At 45.5% G+C, this 20,482-nt stretch overlaps 1 protein-coding gene across 2 annotated transcripts in view; it reads right to left on the reverse strand.

Moving 5' to 3' along the window:
* The window catches only part of IFFO2 (intermediate filament family orphan 2), a 46,869-nt gene that overhangs the window by 23,824 nt on the left and 2,563 nt on the right, over positions 1 to 20,482 (reverse strand). The window lies entirely within an intron of this gene.

Raw genomic sequence — 20,482 nt, forward strand, 5'->3', positions numbered from 1 at the left:
GAACTATTTATAGCACTCTCCAGACATAAAACTGTACTAAAGAGAGCCACCTCAAAGGATGGATCAGAAACAACCTTATTTTTAAGGCCATCCTAAAAAATAGGGGAACCCTTCAAAAGAGCAACTCCTTAAAATTACACTGAAACATGCCTTGGTAAATAGGACACATGTTTTGTAGGCTTAGATGAAGCAACAGGAAAGTTAGTAGCTTGAAAAAGGAAAAGTGAATGTAGCAAGTTTTCTACAATACGTTTTCTTTCAAGTTGCCAAGACTGAACAAATGCTTCTGAATCACCTTCCTGACGTTTTCTGAAGGGCAGACTGTAGCAGTTTATAACTGGGATGAAAGCCACAAAGGCCTTTGTATTACTGATCTCCAGATTCAGCAGAAAGAAACCAATTCAGAGAGGAAAATAAAAAACAGTGAAACCAGCTCCACAGCAGCTTGGGGAATTATTCAAAACCACATCCTGCAGTACATAGCTGCTGTATTGTAGCAGCTATTCCTAGTCAGTAAAAATATGATGGGTTTACCTAGAATCATTATAGGGAATAATAGCAAAAAGCCATAAACTGCTCTGCTCACATTTAAGAAGAAATTCATCATATCACACAGATTTCAGCTAGAGTTACAGATACATTGTATTTCTTATTTCATTCTTGTTTGTTTTAACTATCACACATTGAAACTTCTTATTGTATATTAAGAGTTCCTCAGTGTCAGGCAATAATGTCCATCTGCTTAAGACACCAGTCACAAGAATGATTCAATTACAACTCAAATATGCTTACAGGGGAGTAAACAAGTTTCTAGAGAAGACTATTCTTGTGCATATATCACATTCCTCCCCACTGAACAGTGTGATGCCCATGTCAGCCAGTGTGCCAGCTCTTCTGCAAGAGCCTCCTTCTACAGAGTCAGTCTACCCTACATGGATACGTCGAAAGGAATGCCATTCTCTATCTGACCAAAACTAGTTCAAAAGTTGCAGTAAGCTCTCCTTTCTGCAGACTAATTTATGTGGTAAATTTTTATTCCAAAAATATCCCTTAGCAAACTGAATGTTAACTGCTTTCATATGATCTAAGTCCTACTGGAAAAACAATTAGCAGCAAGGCTTATGAAACATCTGTGGTAAAAAAAACGAGAAAGTCATTCTTTGCTTTTTGTAGTAACTGCAGTTATTATAACTGGAGGTAAAAACAGAATTCTTTTGGCTCACTTTTGAAAGAGGTAATTATTTTGGCAATCTGAAGAGCAGAGGATTAGCTTGCTGAAAAGAGCTCCAGGGTGCAAGATAATTAAATACAGAACTCATGTTTTGGAGAGCATTTTCTTGCCTAAGCAATATCTATATCGCCACATTGTAAACTACCTGTCAGACTAGCTGCATTACATTAATACTCAAATGTCTACTGAATTTTAAGCAACATTTTACTATGGTGAAAGAAATATGATGAAATTTTTACACACACCCACACACAGATCATGAAGGCTAAGAAACAATGTAGGTATATACATGGTGAAGGCACATTTAAAAACTTTTTGATCAACTCACCAAATGCAACTTGGATATTTGTTTGAACAAAAAGCAAAGTATACTGCATTACCCTTGTAAACATTACAGGATTTTTTTAAAAAAAAAATTACAGGATATATTTGCACTAAAACTGCTAATTTTCAGTTCAGAAAAAAGTCTACTTCCTTTAAATAAAAGTGGCTAGCAATACAAGGAGCTTACAAGCACCTAAACATTAACACTGGTGCATTTTGGTTTTTGAACAGCCACAAGCAGAATACTACTTGAGTTGAATATTGTACATTTTAAAAACTTCAGATTTAGGGCTTTATACTTGGTGGTGTTTTAGAGAGTGAAGCTGCACAACTATTACTGGTGTTTCTTTCATCTTCATTCTAGCAACCAATCTGATATTGATACACTGCAATAAGATAACCATAAGGCTGTTGTATTTCAAGTAAATGTACTGTTATTCTCCACCACATAATTTTGCAAGCAACATTTCAGATAAGAATCAGGACTAGAGTATCATTCTAATTGACACAGCCATGTTTAATGAAATATAGTTTCCTCAAAGAAGAATTTCAGGTGTATCACAATTTGATCAGAAGCTTTACAAACAGCAATGACATACTTGCTTTTGAAAACTGAATGAATTTATTTTGGTACATCACGAAAGTGCCAGGGTACCAATGCCATAAGCTTTTGTGGGAGAAGATGGTTGCAATTTGGTTTCCAGGATGCTGGTAGTTCACCTCCCAAAGTGGCACAGGCTCAAAAACCTTTATCTACTCAAATAAACTTTCCTACACTGGATTTCCCTCCAAGCAGGATGACTGGATGTGCACGGTCTTGAGCACTCTCTTCAAGTTATTATTGATAGATTTGTCCTAACTTAGATCTCCAGGGCAGTGTATTCTCTTGAATCTGTATAATAAGAAAGCAGTTCTTTCATATTCCTGCCCCAATATATTGGACAAGGATTAGAAGGATTTGAACATATGAACCACCAATGGGGAGGCAGTTGAAATGGGACCCACACTAATGCTAAGACTCCTCCTCTCCCATACATATAGCAGAATCCTATATATGTTTGTTCAGTGGAGCTAACTCTCAGGTAAGTAGGTGCAGTATTACAGCCTTATTCTCTGTACCAGTTCCACTGTTGGTGGCTTTATGTCAGCCAGTGCAGTAGCTATTTAGTAATCTCTGCAAGTGCATGGAGTGGCAAGAGTTATAGCATTGGAAGTATTACAGCCCCAACAATGTTCACTTTAATAAAAAGAACTGGTTGCATGGAACACACTGGCAGATGCTATAACTTCATCATTCACTCCTCAATAGAGCAATGCGCAATTACTAGAGTGCTAGACTGGGTCATGCGTTTGCATCCTCTTTAAATCACATGCAAGGCAAAGTCAACAGGAAGTAAAGCAATCAAGAGAAGTTATAAATCTATCCAGCCTCCTAAAGCATCTATGCAATACGAAGTTGAGAGCAGATGGAAAGCACACTGGAAATAAAGCCAGTTGATACACCTGAAACCAGCAATGTGCGTGAGAAAACTGCAGTAGCAAATGGCAATTCAGATTTTCAAACAGCCAATTCCACAAATTTATTTCTACACTGATAAAGGTTTTTATTTTCATTTTTTAGAAAAATTCTAACCAGCCCCACATGCTGCAGGTAAACAAAAACCCTTCACAAAATATTATAAAAAGAGCATTTGTAGTGCACAACAGTTATCCCAGCCTATCATTTGCAGCATCTATATAACAATATACCCACTCCAATGTCTCCCTCTAAGCCTACATCTAAATTCATCTAAGTGTGCAGTTCCTAGTAGCTACTAATTTTTCTGCCCCTCATGACAATTATTGAACACATAGAAATCATTATTTCGTTCACACAGTGTTAGACATTAAATAAACTTATAGCACAGCCCCATACATCGATGTTCATTTCCAACGAACCATAGACTTCCAATATGGAGGCAAGAGGAATATTATATCAACATTATATCTCTGTGCTTTGCTCCTGAACTGTGGTAGCTGAATCTGAGCGACTTTTCAAAGGAAAAAATACTAAGAAACATTCAAGATAAGATTACATTTCTATCACTAGTGTGGGTTAATATTGTATTCCAAGTAATTATGGCTGGATAAAGCAGACTATGTGAATCCTGGCAGGATTACAGCAGCCAGTGAATGAATATTTGCCACATGAGTGCAGATTACCCTTTGCCAGACATGCCCATACTTAAAATGCACCATCTATGATTCAGTTTCACACAATAACGCAACCAGAGTGCAGATCTGTGTTATTAACAAGCAAAGCACATCATTAATACAGACAGAATACCATTCTCTCTGCTGCTCTAACGTTCTTGTTTGCAAAGGAGATTTAGGGACGGGGCTGATGTAATAATAATAATAATAATAATAATAATTTATTATTTATACCCCGCCCATCTGGCTGGGCCTCCCCAGCCACTCTGGGCGGCTTCCATAAAAACCAAAAATACAGTAAAATGTCACACGTTAAAAACTTCCCTGAACAGGGCTGCCTTAAGATGTCTCCTGAATGTCAGATAGTTGTTTATCGCTTTGACATCTGCTGGAAGGGCGTTCCACAGGGCGGGCGCCACTACCGAGAAGGCCCTCTGCCTGGTTCCCTGTAGCTTTGCTTCTCGCAGTGAGGGAACCGCCAGAAGGCCCTCGGCGCTGGACCTCAGCATCCGGGCAGACTGATGGGGGTGGAGACGCTCCTTCAGGTATACTGGACCGAGGCCGTAATAGGCTGTAGATGAAACAACTCTACATCCATGGCATAGAATTATTATTCTCCTCTGAGATTAAAATGGAAGTCTTCTCACATACTTTAAAATGAAGAACAACAGTCAAGTGACACCTATGGAGGATAAAGCTTGCCAGTTACTGGATTTTGCTGAGCATTTTGTGGTCAGGATCCAAAGAAATGTGCTTAAGGTGCCACAAGGCTGCAAGAGACTGAAAAATCTACCCACTCACCCATCAAAACATGTGGAATTGGGACTTCACATCTTTATTTCATTTCAGCAGCTCCAATACCGGAGACAAGCTGCTGTAAGGTTTGAGTGACTGGTCACTCGGTCCTTGGAACCTGCACAGCAAAACCTGAACTCCATAGCATTGACTGGTTGTATGTGCTATTCTCTCCAGAGCATGCACATATCCGTCTTCTGGATCACCATCCCGTTTAGACAGAAGAAACGATATTTACACCCCCACACCTCAATTAATATTTACAGTGCAATCACACATTTGCTTACTCAGAAGCAAATCCTACTGTGTTGAATAGGACTTACTTCCAGGTAATCCTGTATAAGATTGCAGCCTTTGATATCTAAATAATTTTGTGCTCAATGAGGATCAAGGAAATAAAAATATGAATCATAATAAAGAAACACTTCTATATAATTTCTTCCAGTTTGGTGGCACAGCTCGTAGATCTTCTGACAGGGGATAAAAGCCTCTAGAAGCCAGCATCCATCTGCCATTAACAGAACCTAAGAAATAATTGGTACATTACTATGCTGCAGATCTACCTGCACACACATTTCAAGTATTAAACACTGAAAGAGAGGTTAAAAAACAGCAATGGAAACTAGGCTAGTGGAAACAGCACTCAGTAGGACTTTAGTAAGGCAACTAAAGACAAAAGAAATCTGAAACCTGTTGTCAGGGGTTTAGGAGCAGAGGCACGGGCAAGGGAGGAGACAGAGAGCGAAGGGGAGGAGGCAGAAGAAAAGATGAGTGATGACGACGACCCGAGATCTCCCAGTCTTTCCAGTGAATCAGAGGATTCACAGAAAGGAGCACCAGTGGCCAGGGCAAGGGGGGAGTCTAGCGGGGCACCCCAGGAAGATAGAGCCAGAGGGGACTCAGGGGGGAGCAGCTGGAAATCGGGACCAGCGTCACCGCCAGGAAGCAGGGAAGAGAAAGGGAGCCAGGGGGGAAGCGCTGGCAGCTCACCACAGGAGGGAGGGCATGAGTCAGGAGTGGCCACGCCTCCATCGGGGAGCGAAGAAACGGTTAAGAGGAAAGTGGAAGGTTGGGCGCGCGCGCCAAGTTCAAATGCAGAGGAAGGCGGCGCAGTAAGCAGCCCCGAAAGGGAACCAGGTCCTAAAGCCCGGCGCAAGGAGGCAGGAGGGTCCGGGTCAGCGTCAGAAGAATCCCGGAAGGAAGAAGCCCCGGGGGGTAGAGGGACCCAGAGGAGGACAGTCAGGCGGAAAAGGTGGAGCAAGGCTAGGATATTAAGTTGGTGCACACGGGGCGGAGACTCAGACGGAGCTTCGCCGATCTAGCTACTAGACGTAGAGTTTGCGCGCAGCAGCGTGAGAATGGAAACTGTAATTCAATAAAGACTTTTACTTAATGATCGCTGGCTAGCGTGATCCTCTGTGAGCTAGGATCTTCAAGCAGCTCTGACAGTAAGCTCCGTCTCTCCATTGTGGGCATCTACAGCCTCGAGGAGGGGAGAGAAACAGGTGCCTACTAGCGAGCTCACGAACGGCAGACGACATGACGGCTGAGCAGCAGATAGAGGACCTCAGAAAAGCAGTGGCACAACTGAACGCCGAGGTTCTCGCATCCAGGAAGAGAGAGGAGGAGGCAGCTGCCGCCTGCAGGGATCTCCAGGTCAGGTTAGACGTGCTGACAAAGCAGACACCCCGGCAGGAGGGAATTGGGTTGGCGAGACGGACAGGCGGGCTAGTCTCTCACTTCGATGGGAACCTGCAACAGTATCCCAACTTTAGAGCCGACGTACTGTGCGCACTGCAACTGCTGCATAAAGACTTTAGAGATGAACAAGAGAGAGTGGGGTTCATCATGTCCCATCTGCATGGGGATGCGAAAGCATGGCTACGCAATTTATAGAGAGATAAGGATCCGGCGCTCCAGAATGCGGATGCCTTTATTAAAGCGATGGATGGGTGCTTTTTATCAAGTATTGACGTGGATCTTGCAAGGAAGGAGGTGCATGGGCTGAGACAAGGGAGGGCCAGCGTCAGGCAGTATCATGCCCGCTTTTTCGCCTTGGTCAGTGCCCTGGAATGGGACAGAGATTCGGCTCCGGTAAGAGACCTCTTTTGGGAGGGGCTGCACAACTCGATTAAAGATGAGATCGCGAGGGGGGAGAGACCCCGAACCACCCAGGAGGTCGTTCAGAGGGCACTGGCAGTGGGGGTGAGGCTGGAAGGACGTCCGTGGAGCAGGGAAGAAGGGCGTGGAGGGCGCGAACCAGCCGGGGGCCCCTCCTTCCTTCCCAGAGAAGCAGCGCGGGCGCAATCCACGCCTCCGCCAGGAGGAGGAGCCGAACCTATGGAGGTTGGAGGTGCAAGGGCTCAGTCAGCAACCAGAGCCCTAGCACCGGCAGCAGTGAAAACGAAGCCTCCTAGAGGGAACAGGAAGTGTTACGTCTGTGAGGAACCAGGGCATATGGCAAAAGAGTGTCCCCAGAGGCCCCACAAGCTCACTGCAGCCTCGGCAATGGTGACTGCAGCAACGCAGCAAGCAGGACCACAGCAGGGAAACGACGCAGTCTGGCTGGAGGAAGAGGCACTGGGGCCCAGCCAGACGTGTTAGTGACGCAGTCCCCAGAGATTTTACAGCCCGTGAACCCCCTCCCGCCCAAACCAGTAGTGAGGCTCACAGCATCTCTCCAGCTGCCCAATGGAATCACCATAGACGTGCCAATCACCATCGACTCAGGCAGCAATGCGGACTTTATAGGACAGGACTTTGTCGATAGGCACGCTGTACAGTTGCTGCCGGCCACACTGCCCCTGCAGGTTGTCACGGTGGATGGCAGGGAGCTGCTCGGGGGGCAAGTGGTGAAGCAGACGCCACCAATGGTGATGCGACTTGGGAATCACAGAGAGATCATCAGCTTCAACGTCACTCAACTATCTGACACGCCCGTTGTATTGGGCATGAGTTGGCTGGACAAGCACAGCCCAACGATGGCTTGGTACCAGAGGCAGCTGACCTTCGGCTCTTCCTTTTGTGCTGAACACTGCATAGTGCCCAGGCAGGAAGGAGAGGAAGAGGAGTCACAGCTGCTGCTAGGCACGCTGCAAGCGATTCCCCTCAAGTACGCTGAATTTTTGGAAGTTTTCTGCGAGAAGGAGGCAGACAGGCTACCCCCTCACAGACCATATGACTGCAAAATTGACCTGCTGCCGGGGGCGGCGCTGCCTAAAGGGAAACTGTATTCCATGTCAGAGGACGAACTGCAAGAACTCAAGGAGTTCATTGATCATAATTTGCAGCGCGGCTTCATCCGGGAGTCCAAGGCAGTGGGGGGCAGTCCCGTATTCTTTGTTAAGAAGCGGGACACGCCCCAAAAGAGACTCGTAGTGGATTACAGGATTTTGAACAGTGTGACTAGGCCGTCGGACTTCCCCATGCCCCGAATTGACGACCTCCTCGCGAAGGTACGGAAGGGCAGAGTGTTCACCAAGTTGGACCTGCGGGGGGCGTACAACCTCATTCGCATGCGGGAGGGTGATGAGTGGAAGACAGCCATGTTCACGCCCCTGGGGACCTACGAATATAGAGTTATGCCTTTTGGATTGCAAAATGGCTCCCACGTTTTTCAAGCATTTATGCATCACGTGTTGGCGGGACTGCTCTACAAGACGTGCGTCTGTTTCTTAGATGACATCCTGATCTTTTCGGAGTCGCAGCAGGAGCATGACAAGCACGTCAAGGAAGTGCTGAGCAGGCTAAAGCAACATAGGCTCTACGCCAAGCTGGAGAAGTGCCAATTTGACGTGACGGAGGTGGATTTTCTGGGCTACAAGCTGTCTGACAAGGGGCTCGCCATGGACAGCGCCAAGGTTCGAGCGGTGTTGGATTGGAAGAGCCCGCGCAACCGGAAGGAGGTCCAACGGTTTGTCGGCTTTGCGAACTTCTATCGCAAGTTTATCAAGGGCTTCGCGATGCAGACGGCGGCCATCACTGACACGCTTAGCTCCAAGAAAAAGAAGTTCATTTGGACAGAGCAGGCGGAGCAGTCCTTTCAGGCACTCAAGCGTCTCTTCGCGTCGGAAGAGCAGCTGCTTCATGTCAACCCCAGCAAGCCGATGAGGGTGGAGACAGACGCTTCGGACAGAGCCGTGGGGGCGGTCCTGCTGCAGAAAGACCCGCAGGGGGTGTGGCGACCGGGAGCGTTTTACTCCAGGAAGCTCAGCAAGTCCGAGCAGAACTACACCATATGGGACAGGGAGTTGCTGGCAATTCATGCAGCGTTCAAGGCGTGGAGGCACTTTCTGATCGGCGCCAAGCACACGGTGCAGGTTTGCACGGACCACAAGAATCTAGAGCACTGGCGCACGGCACAGTTCCTGAACCAGAGGCAGATACGTTGGGCTGAGTTCTTTGCGAACTTCGACTTCCGAATAGAGTATGTCCCGGGGGACACCAACATCATGGCAGACGCTCTCTCCCGTAAGCCACAGTATCTGGAGGACGCAACACCAGCGGCCGCCATGCACATCTTCGCACCGACAGTGTGGGCGTGCGCCGCGGCGACCGTGGACCTAGAGGCGGTACGGCGAGCGTTGCAGGGGGACTCCTTCGCACAAGCAAAGATGGCAGAGGTGCAAAGGGGCAAGGCAGCGGCCGACGGTTTCCAGCTAAGAGATGGATTGCTCATCCGTAAAGGGGCCATCTACGTGCCGGGAGACGAACTTCGAGCCAAGGTGCTGCAGCAGCTGCACGACGCGCCCACGGCCGGGCACTTTGGCAAGGAGAAGACGGTGGAATTGGTAGCCAGGGATTTCTGGTGGCCTGGAATGAGAGGGGAGGTCGCAGACTACGTGGCGAGGTGTGACACCTGCCAGAGGGCCAAACCAGTGCACAAACCGCCGGCCGGACTGTTGGAGCCGCTGCAAACTCCGGTAGAACCTTGGGAAAGGGTGGCCCTGGACTTTGTCACGGATCTGCCCAGCTCAAGGGGCAAGACGGCAGTGCTGGTGGTGGTGGACCTGTTTTCCAAGATGGCGCATTTCATTCCGTGTGCTAAGGTGGCCACGGCGGAGCAAACCGCCAAACTGTTCATAGACCACGTGTTCAAGGTTCACGGTCTGCCACGGTCTATTCTGTCCGACCGCGGGCGGCAGTTCATCTCGAACTTCTGGCAGAAGCTGATGGGCTTCCTGAACGTCAAGATCAACCTGGCGTCGGCGAGACACCCGCAGACCAACGGGCAAGCGGAGCGGGTCAATGCCATCATGCAGCAGTACCTGAGATGTTATGCAAATCAACAGCCTGCGACGTGGGTGGATTACCTGCCGCTTGCAGAGTTCGCCTACAACAACACGAAGCACGTATCCACGGGGGTCACGCCGTTCTTCGCCAACAACGGGAGGCACCCCAGAACCTTCCCGGGACTGGAAAGAATGGGGGAGGGGGAGCCGCAGACAGCAGATGCGTTCGCGTCGGAGCTGCAGGAAGTCCACGATCAGCTGAGGCGCCACCTGGAGCTGGCCAAGCACGCATACAAGGTACAAGCAGACAAGCACAGAAGGGTTGGAGAAGAGCTCCACGTGGGAGACTGGGTTTGGTTAGCGGCCCACGCAGTGCCGGCCAGGTCGTTGGCCAAGAAGAAACTAGGGCATAAACAACTGGGGTCCTACCAAGTCGAAGAGCAGGTCAACCCGGTAGCTTTCAGACTGGCACTTCCGGAGGGTTCCAGAATGCATCCGGTATTCCACAGATCGGTGCTCACTCCCTACAAGGCACCGCACAGGTTCCAGGAACCCGGAACGGCGCCGAGTCCGGCCAGAGACAGAACAGGACACGCGGGAGCGGCACAGAAGGAACGCATCAACGAAGTCACGGAGATTTTGGACTCCAGATGGGGGGAAGAGGGGGTAGAATACTTTCTCGCCAAGGAGGGCACCCCGGCCAGTGCGAACAGCTGGGTGCCGGGATACGCCTTAGACGAACCTCTGCTCAAAGACGAGTTTCATGCCCTCTTCCCACATAGACCTATGCCAGCAGACTTTTTCGACGACTGGCTTTTCACACCCACGCTTTCGGCCAGCACGTTCCGGGGGTTCGACTCGGACGAGGAACCAACGCGAGACGTCCGTTCCCCGGAGGGGTCACCCTCGGGATCTGTCTCAGAACCCTCGTATTGGTGGGACGATAGGCCAGAGGAGCAGTTCCGCAGAAAGTGGCTGGACTGCTCAGGACGAGCAACGCCGCCAGGAGGAAGTGAGGGAGAGACGGACATGGACATTTTCGGGGACGACCCTGGTTTCGAGCACGGCGGCACAGAGATGGAAGCGGAGGTGACCGTCGTCGACGAGAGCAGGGAGGAAGTCCCGGAAGAGTTCAGATGGAGGCCCGCCACGGGAAGCGACCGATATCCGACGTTCGTCCCTTTGCAACAGCAGCCCCCAGCTCCAGCACCGGAAGGAGGGGAGGGGGGACTGGGGGGCTTCGAGGGGGGGATGGATGTCAGGGGTTTAGGAGCAGAGGCACGGGCAAGGGAGGAGACAGAGAGCGAAGGGGAGGAGGCAGAAGAAAAGATGAGTGATGACGACGACCCGAGATCTCCCAGTCTTTCCAGTGAATCAGAGGATTCACAGAAAGGAGCACCAGTGGCCAGGGCAAGGGGGGAGTCTAGCGGGGCACCCCAGGAAGATAGAGCCAGAGGGGACTCAGGGGGGAGCAGCTGGAAATCGGGACCAGCGTCACCGCCAGGAAGCAGGGAAGAGAAAGGGAGCCAGGGGGGAAGCGCTGGCAGCTCACCACAGGAGGGAGGGCATGAGTCAGGAGTGGCCACGCCTCCATCGGGGAGCGAAGAAACGGTTAAGAGGAAAGTGGAAGGTTGGGCGCGCGCGCCAAGTTCAAATGCAGAGGAAGGCGGCGCAGTAAGCAGCCCCGAAAGGGAACCAGGTCCTAAAGCCCGGCGCAAGGAGGCAGGAGGGTCCGGGTCAGCGTCAGAAGAATCCCGGAAGGAAGAAGCCCCGGGGGGTAGAGGGACCCAGAGGAGGACAGTCAGGCGGAAAAGGTGGAGCAAGGCTAGGATATTAAGTTGGTGCACACGGGGCGGAGACTCAGACGGAGCTTCGCCGATCTAGCTACTAGACGTAGAGTTTGCGCGCAGCAGCGTGAGAATGGAAACTGTAATTCAATAAAGACTTTTACTTAATGATCGCTGGCTAGCGTGATCCTCTGTGAGCTAGGATCTTCAAGCAGCTCTGACACCTGTTATAGCCAGAGTTTTGTTTAACATTGAGCTCTACTGGTTGTGTGGCCAATGAGTCAAACCTTTCAAGAGCATTAAAATATTCCTCATTTTATTTACTGGCTGGGCAGCTACCCACACTAGAAAAATGTTTGATGGAGCACTCTACACTAGATCCTATGGAAAAATACAAAAATATTGATCATTTTTCAAAATGTCTTGCATTCAGATTTTAAGCAATGGCAACAGCCATCTTCATTCCTTTTCACAGATCTGTAGCTTTGCCATATATTAAACACAATCCAAATTACAAATCTTCACATTCTCAACTTTTAAAAGCACAGCCCTAAGATTAGTCAACAGCCCTGGGGAAAAATAAAAGCTGCACAGGAGTCAAAAGGCAAAATCCTGGCAGTGTCCCCACAAAGCCTGAACTGCAGTTTTTTTAAAAAGCAGCTGCTGAGCTTTACATCAGCCTCATTCTTACTTTAGCTACAGACAGTCCAGCACTTGGACTGCTTTCTACAGCCATTTAAGCCTATGATTACACATAATGAAGAGCTAGAAATATCTTGTGTCTAGGTTTCTATTTTCACCCAAGTCATCCCTGCTCATGTCTTCAGATACTATTTGAGTTGGATTTAAGAGGCTGGTGCTGCAGAACTACTTAAAAGAAAAGGAAATATAAAGTAGAACTTCCTTGAAGATTAGTAGTCATAACACTCAAATGGCAAGATATACCAGACACTTCAGAAATGTAAAGACTCCATGAAAGCTTAAACTACTAACTAGTATGTATTATGAGGATTTTGTATGGGGGAGAAAAACCAAGTTTTTTATTTAGCTAAATTCTGCAGCAGCACAACCAGATGCCCTAATCTGCAACAAAACAAAACATATCTCTCCCGCATCAGTTTCTACAGTCACAGTAGGCACTGCGACCCTCCAACACAGGCTTCCTCAACCTCAGCCCTTCAGATGTTTTTGAGACTACAATTCCCATCATCCCTGACCACTGGTCCTGCTAGCTAGGGATCATGGGAGTTGTAGGCCAAAAACATCTGAAAGGCCGAGGTTGAGGAAGCCTGCTCCAACAGTTCCGATTCCACTGCATTGTTTCCCAAAGTGGATGGATGCCAACAACGAAGTCAGAGAAGACTCACTGAAATCAGTGGGAATGTCCATTATTTTCCGTGAATCTACTCAGAGTATGGTGAATTCTGGATACAACCCCAAATCTTATCTACATGGTTAAGTGGCACAATTCTTTTCATAACCCTTAGAGAGTCTTGCTTAGCCTTCTCCAAACTAATTCCCTCCAGATGTTTTGAACTACAACCCCCATCAACTCTAACCACTGGCCATGCTGGTTGGAACTGATGTGAGCTGTAGTTCAAAACACCAGGAGAGCAACAGGCTGAGGAAAGCTGGCCTTGGTGATCACCTCAACACACTTTCACATAATTAACAGCAATACGTTTGTGACTTCTGATTACAACCCTAGCAGAGATAAGCACAAGAATGTTAGATAAGGAGAAATTAGACTGACTCAGTGAAAACAGCCAAAGAATTATCAGAAGCAGTTTTACGGCATGAGATTTATTGCCCATTTATTCTCAATTCTATTGATTCAGCATCAGTATTTAAGCCGTAGCCTATTGCTCACAAGGCAGCAGCTCACCTAGCATTGACTGTGATGGTAATACCACAACCAAATGAGAAGAGCGAGCTACCTCATTTTAAAGGCCCGTATTCACTGCATTTGCTCCCCCTTCCCATCTCTAAATCAGGATGAATCTTAAATATAAAAATGCTATGGGTAACAGCCAACAATATTCCCACTGAAATTAAGTCCATTGATTTCAGTGGGTCTACTTTGATTACTTTGATTAATAATTCAAAGTTTCTTGAAAGATAGAATTGTGTGTATACCAGCAAAATGGCTGGCACACACGTGTGCGGAGATTCCCAGTGAAAAAAACAAAATGCATCCAAGATTGTGGTATTTATAGCTCTACTGTTAGGAAACTTGCACTTAAAACTTTAGAATTGGCTCTGCCCTGCATTTAAAAACTGACACCAATCAGTTGGCAATACCAACTTACTGCATCAAAGCTATTCATTAGTACAAACTCCTAATGAAAAAGAAAACAAAAAAGAACTCTTGGAAACTATAGTGATTAGACATTTCTCATTAATAAAAACCCACACCAAAAAACATCAGAAATGCAATGAAGCCATCACAAGGTAGCACAAGGAACATGGTCAGAAGAGAATTATAATTTCACTGGAATTCCTTCCCATATCAAAAATCATTTGTTTTTGATTGGCCTTTGCTAGTATAACATTTGCATCTTGTTACAGTGATATTTTAACTTAAAAGTTGATTTAGACATTCCTCACAGATTGCTTTTAATAAAAATGTGCTTAAGTTCCTTAGATTTGGAAAACAAAAGTTTGTTAGTTTTGTCACGCTTTCCCTTTGGCAATGATAACCTTTACCCTCCCCAGCTGCAGAAAATTTGGAATAATCCCTATCCTCAACTGGACTTTATTAATCTGCCAAATCAAAGTGCAACCTGAGGAAAAGCAATTATTTCCAGCTCAACCAATATTAACAAGTTAGTTTTCTCTCCACAGTCACAAGAGGACCCAACTGCCTGATAAACACTCAATGTCTGGACCAATTAAAGACAATTTTGGAACCATAATATACAAATCCATTCAAGTGCTGGAACTAAAGTTCCAGACAGACTGATCAATAGGCTTTCTGCAAAGAAAAGACCTCTTCAGAAATGAGAATACTGAAGACTCTATGAGGGATTTTCACTAACTAGGCAGTCTTTAGCTGGCCACACAGAGTTATTAATTCAAACCACACACCAAGATCTTATTGCAATATTTATCAACATATACTGCACCACCAGAGATAAAAATTTAAGCATCTTTAAACAGACACACCCTAAACATTTCAGACCAAATGCCACGATAGAAACAAGAAGTCTGAGCAAAGACTGACTTTTGTAATGCAAAAAATAAATATCAGATTTTAGAGCCAGTATGGACCTTTGTCATAAGCATCAAAAAGAAAGAAAACAAGTCGTGAGATGATAGTAATATGGGGGGAGTGTGGGTTTTTTATTTTTACTATTAGACCTCACAGAGCATTACTCTGAACCAAAAACATGAAAGTTTAAGCTTAACTACCTGGTCCAAGAAATGTCTTATTTGCCTGTTGTTCAAAGCACATGGTATTCCTAACACCATACAGTCAGTACAATCTTTATGATATGAAGCCGATGAAAAACAGATCAGCTAATGGTTCTTCTACAAGTTAGTAGATACCACAGCAAAAAACCTAATGTGGACCAAGAGCTGCAATCCTAAGCAAGTTTCAACTGGCTTACTTATGAGTAAACATGCATACACCAGCTGACAACCAAGTGTGATTACAGGACTGGTTCCCTGGATCAGTTGCACATGTGTATGGATTGGGATGCCAGTTTTCCCTCAAACCACTTGCAAAGACTGTAATGTCTTTATTTCTCCTTTTTCAGTTGAGAACTTGCAGTCACATAGATTCCACCATAGCCTCATTTACAAATTTCATGTATCAGTGTGCCACCTCATGGATTTATTTGTGGAGGATACTATTTTGGAGGAACAAGAAAATGGGAGGATACAAGTTACAATAATAACTTGTATTCTCATTTGTCAACTTCTGCTTAAAAAACCAACAGCTATGAACCTGAACTCATACATTCTCTTTGAGATTTCAGTGGTTTTTCACTTAAAACAACTGAAGTCTTAGATTAGAGTGGGATGTCAGACTTCCCACAAAAATAAATTATTGTAATATCCATGTATTTGTTCTGGGCCTTGAGTTACAATGAGTTTATTGCTCTCCTATCCCCTAATACCATGCCAGCCATGTTTCCTCATGCCCAAACACACACAAGCAGCCAGCAATGCAAAGTGAGTCCACAAAAACTGTGTATTCTGTGGACACCCGCATACACACTGAAGAAGGGAGGGAAGAGAAGGAATTATTTCTCTAGCATATTTTTAAAAATTCAGTGTCTGATGATCATTCTTACCCACCACTGAGAGGCAGTATGGAGTAGCCTAGGGCAACCCAGTCAGTTGGGCAGGGTGGTCCTACTACTACTACTACTAATAATAATAATAATAGTGTTGACCCATATTCAGCCTCCACTCAGGCATGAAACTCACCATCTCTTAGCCTAGCCTAGTCCACAGGGTTGCTGTGAACAAAAGAGGGCGCACACACTGCCCTTAGTGCCATGGAGAAAGAGCACAATAAAAATGTAATTAAAATGTTTTAAGAGAAGTGATCGGTAACAAACCTCTGTGAATTTGCTACTTAAAAGAGGGAGCATATACAACTTATAGAATTACACACCAGGGGGAGGGGAGCGCCAGCAATTGTATCTACAGTTGAATCCTCCAATTGACGACAGAGGAAATTCAAGACTTTTCACTTTTTGGGTTGTATCCAGTAAGTTCTACTCAGAGAAGATCCACTGAAACTAATGGAGCTTAGTAGGACATTTCTATCAACTTCAATGGGTTTACTCAGAGTATGACCAGCTTCAGAAACAGTCCTATGTTAGATTATTTGCTCTGCTGTAAAAAGACAGCCAATATATGCTGTACCGCCTTATGAAATTTCCATGGGCTCTTACCCACAACAGCACCATCAGGATCACTTATGTGTTGCAATACCTTTTAGAACATCCACAGTAAGCTACCAAAACCATGAATAAATAACATACATTTACAATGCCATCTGCTTCGCATAATAACAGTAAAGAGTTTAAATACCCAAACAGGACTTGGGTAAGCAACTTCAAAATAAAGTCAGAGCATAAAGAGCAAGGACACAGTTTCTTTAAAAGTAGCAAAAACTATGAGCGTTATTTTAAAAAATAGTGCTGGAGACTGAGCCCTTAAAATAACGAAAAACAGAAAAGATTATTATATTCTTTTTAATTATTTTGTTATCATCTATAAATAAAAGCCTTAATAATGACAAAAATCTTTTTATTGCTGTTTACAAACCCAAAGGTCAACATCTTCAAATATTCATTCTTCTCTAAACTCAGCATTAGTGTATCTCAAAAGTATTTGATAGAGTTAAGAGTTCCAGCCAACTTTTAAAGGTAATGTATGCCACCATTACTCCACATTATAGAGTAAATTTCATATGAAATATACAGAACAGGGACCAAGAGGAAGCCTGTCTGCTGACTGTACCTAGAAACAATACAGTGTGGAAGTGGCAGCCAAGACTGACTATAACATTACCTTCTCAATTTTTAAAGTCATGATTACACTATATCTACAGAATATTTCAAAAGCAAGTATTATGAGGAAAATCACATGTTCCAGTCCAACATGAAGTATGACGATAAGGACAGGCAGAATAGCCAGGCCCTAAAAAAGAGTGGGTGCCTACCAATTAAAAAGAGAACGCTTACACCCAGTTTATAAAGGCAACAGAAGGTCTAGCTTAAGGAAGGTTGCTTCCTGCAGCTTTCTCAAGGCAGTTACCTATTCATATAGCCATCTTCCTACATTCCTATTTACACCTACACAACACACATACCATATAACAGGGGAGAAAGACAGCATACTAAAGAGGCAACTCAATATGCTCAAATCTACTTTGAGTTTATAGGAAATGAGGCTGCACAGGTGCTTTTTTCTTTTTTTTAAGGCAAGCATTATATTCAAACAGCTTTGTTTGGATGCAATCCCTTCCTCTGCAGTGTTCTCAGTCTAAATACTGCACCACTGAGCTCATTCACAGAAGCCAAAAAGCAGGCTCATCAAGGAGAAATCCCCAACCAGCTTTTGCTACCAAATTGTAAACACAGAGCAAAAAAAACCAGATGTCTCTATAATGTCCTTGCCAGAGGTATCTTCTTAATCGGGCAGGAACCCACCCACAACCCTGACTACCAGAGTTCAAGAAATGCTCGATTTCATCTTTTCCCTTGAGTTGATTAGGCAGAGAGTCTTTTGTATATGTTTCCTTTTCTACAACCCAAACCCTAATTCTATGGTGTGTCATCTTACAAATAATTTTAACCCCTCTTTCTTTGACATGAGGACACAGGTACTCATTATCCAATTTTTTTGAGGTGACATTGCAGCTACTCAGCTCAACAGGCAGGCCATCACTTTTTCCCTCTATCCCATAACCTAAAATACCAATTTCATCTGCTGCAGTTCTCTCTCTCTCTCCACCCCCTCACCTTTTCCTACAGTGACAGTCAGAAAACCAGTACTGCACAGAGAGAGTCCCTGACCATTCATGCTGCCATCTTGTACCGAACATAGGCCTTTTCCAATGCACTAATAGACACATCATGCAAAGTACCCACCTAATGAAAATTACTCCTCTGTCAAGGGTCATAAACTCAACTCCCACTCTGCACTGGAACATGCAGTATCACAGTATTTAAATTTGACAACTGTATCCTGCTCTGCACAGTACCACCATATGCTCCCCATGAAGCCACCTCACAATCCCTTTCACTCCTCTTCATCCTCCATCAGTCTCAGACTTTATACTGAAGGAGGAAAGTGTAAGACACAAACCACTGTTTATTTCTTCCACAACTAGGGAGCCCACTGAACTAATCAGCCAACTGTTTTGCCTTATTCATGTGAAATACAGCACCTCATCCCACCACTTATCATCATGAAATCTACCCCAGGGCCCGTCTGTCACCACTGTCTATTGTTCTAAACGAAGGTAAAAATTGTATTCCAACAACCACTTCCTTTTTTATCTCACTTTATTCAAAACTCACACCCTCCCTCTCCAGTTCCCCCAAGAACTCACTTCCTGCTCTATTGGCATGTGCGTGGGTAGAATGGGAAGTGCTGTTCCCACCCATGTACATCATCTCCCCCTTTAGATCCCCTTCCCCCACCTGATGTGCTGCCCCCACTTCCTACTGGGTTGGGAAGGAGTTGAGATTTACATACCAAAATCCTGGCTGCCATCTGTCATCTCAGAGGCCCTCATTCTATGTCTGTATCAAACCCCCTCCCCTCCAGCCCATTATCAAGTCTCCCCATACCCCTCAACTCTACCAAGATAAGCTAAGAAACACAAAGCCCTGACAAGGATAAGTCTTTAAGCACTGCATTATAAATATGACTTTCTGCCAGAAGGACCAGGATTCCCCCCTTCACTGTTATCTATGGTAAACAGTGAATCTTTGAGAGTAAGAACTGATGTACTATTTATTACTTATATCCTGCTCTCTCTTACTCCTGCCCCCATCCCAAATTTTGTAATTGCCTGATAGTGGCATATCTTCCCCTCCCCCTTATTTATCCTCTTCCCCAATTGCAGATTCCCTCATCTCTCTCCCCAGAAATCCTCCTTATTTATTAATTTGAATATCCAATTCCTACTCTGCAAACATTCTTCTGAATATCAGGTACTGGGATAGACAATGGGTTGAAGTTATCCAGAAGCATCTGGTGGCTCACTCTTAAGACAGAAATAGACTAAGTGAACTTCTGGCAATCTTTGTGACTGTACCTTTATTTCAATGTCCTTTTCTTTCTTTACCACCCCCTCTCTTTCTGCTCCATTCCAAGCTGGCCTCCCTACTCTATTTGTGTACTCCTTTCCAGCATATTTCAGTCCTCTCCCTCCCCCCATGCATTCCTAACAGGCTCTATTCCCCCCCCCCCTTTTCATTCATCCCCATGTCCCTACTGCCCTGCTCTCCACCCCTACTTCTCTCCTACACTACAGTCTTTCATCCCTGACTTATTTCCCTCTCTTCCCCAATTCCCACTACCCTTCCAGTATCTTCACTTCCTCTGTCATCCTCCATCCATTTTCTCCTCCCCTTCTTACTCAGTGTTTCCCTTTCTTCACTTCCTCTTCTCCACATCCCTCTACTCCCACTCTTATTCAGCCCTTCAGTTTCATTCATTCCATTCCCCAGCTGTATCTTTCTATCCCTCTTCCTTCCATCCACCCACCCACCCACCTACCTTTTCTCTTCTCTCCTATCTCCTCCACTGCATTTCACCTTGAGCCCTTCTCCCCCTGCAAAAAAGCTTCCAACGTCTGGGACAGGGGGGGGGGCGCAAAAGGAAGGTTAATATTCCTACATCATTATTCCCACCACCACCTAAACCCATCCAATGCTAATTTGCTAAACAGTCTTGGGCCTATCAGAGGAAAGGCAGAGTAGGAAGCTAAGTAAAGAAAGAAATATACTATCCAAACCCCCTCCAAAGACTCCAGAGAGCTAGATCCATTGGTCAGGGGGGCAAGAGGCCCTCTCTACTACTTTCACTATAAATGTACCAAAGGAAAGGTTAACTATATCAAAGTCCCAATCCTATGCACTTACCCAAGAATAAGCCCCAACATACAGCAGGACTTAGCTCTGAGTAAACGTGCATAGAATTGTGCTTCTAATAATACAGATGAAATTAACCTTCCGGATGAACTACAATTGTTTAGGAAGGCCAAAGGAGCTATTTCTTCCTAAACTCCATCCGTCCAGCTGACATTTTACAAGAACTGCAAGCAAACATCCCTTTAAAAAGAACCTTTGAGAGTTAAAACCCCATTTATTTTATGTGGCCTTCTCTTTAACAAGAGAGAGCTATTTTAAGATGGATAGGTTTTCTATGAGTACAGGAACTTTATG

This window comes from Podarcis bocagei (assembly GCF_964188305.1).
Source record: "Podarcis bocagei genome assembly, chromosome: 7".
Taxonomy (NCBI): domain Eukaryota; kingdom Metazoa; phylum Chordata; class Lepidosauria; order Squamata; family Lacertidae; genus Podarcis; species Podarcis bocagei.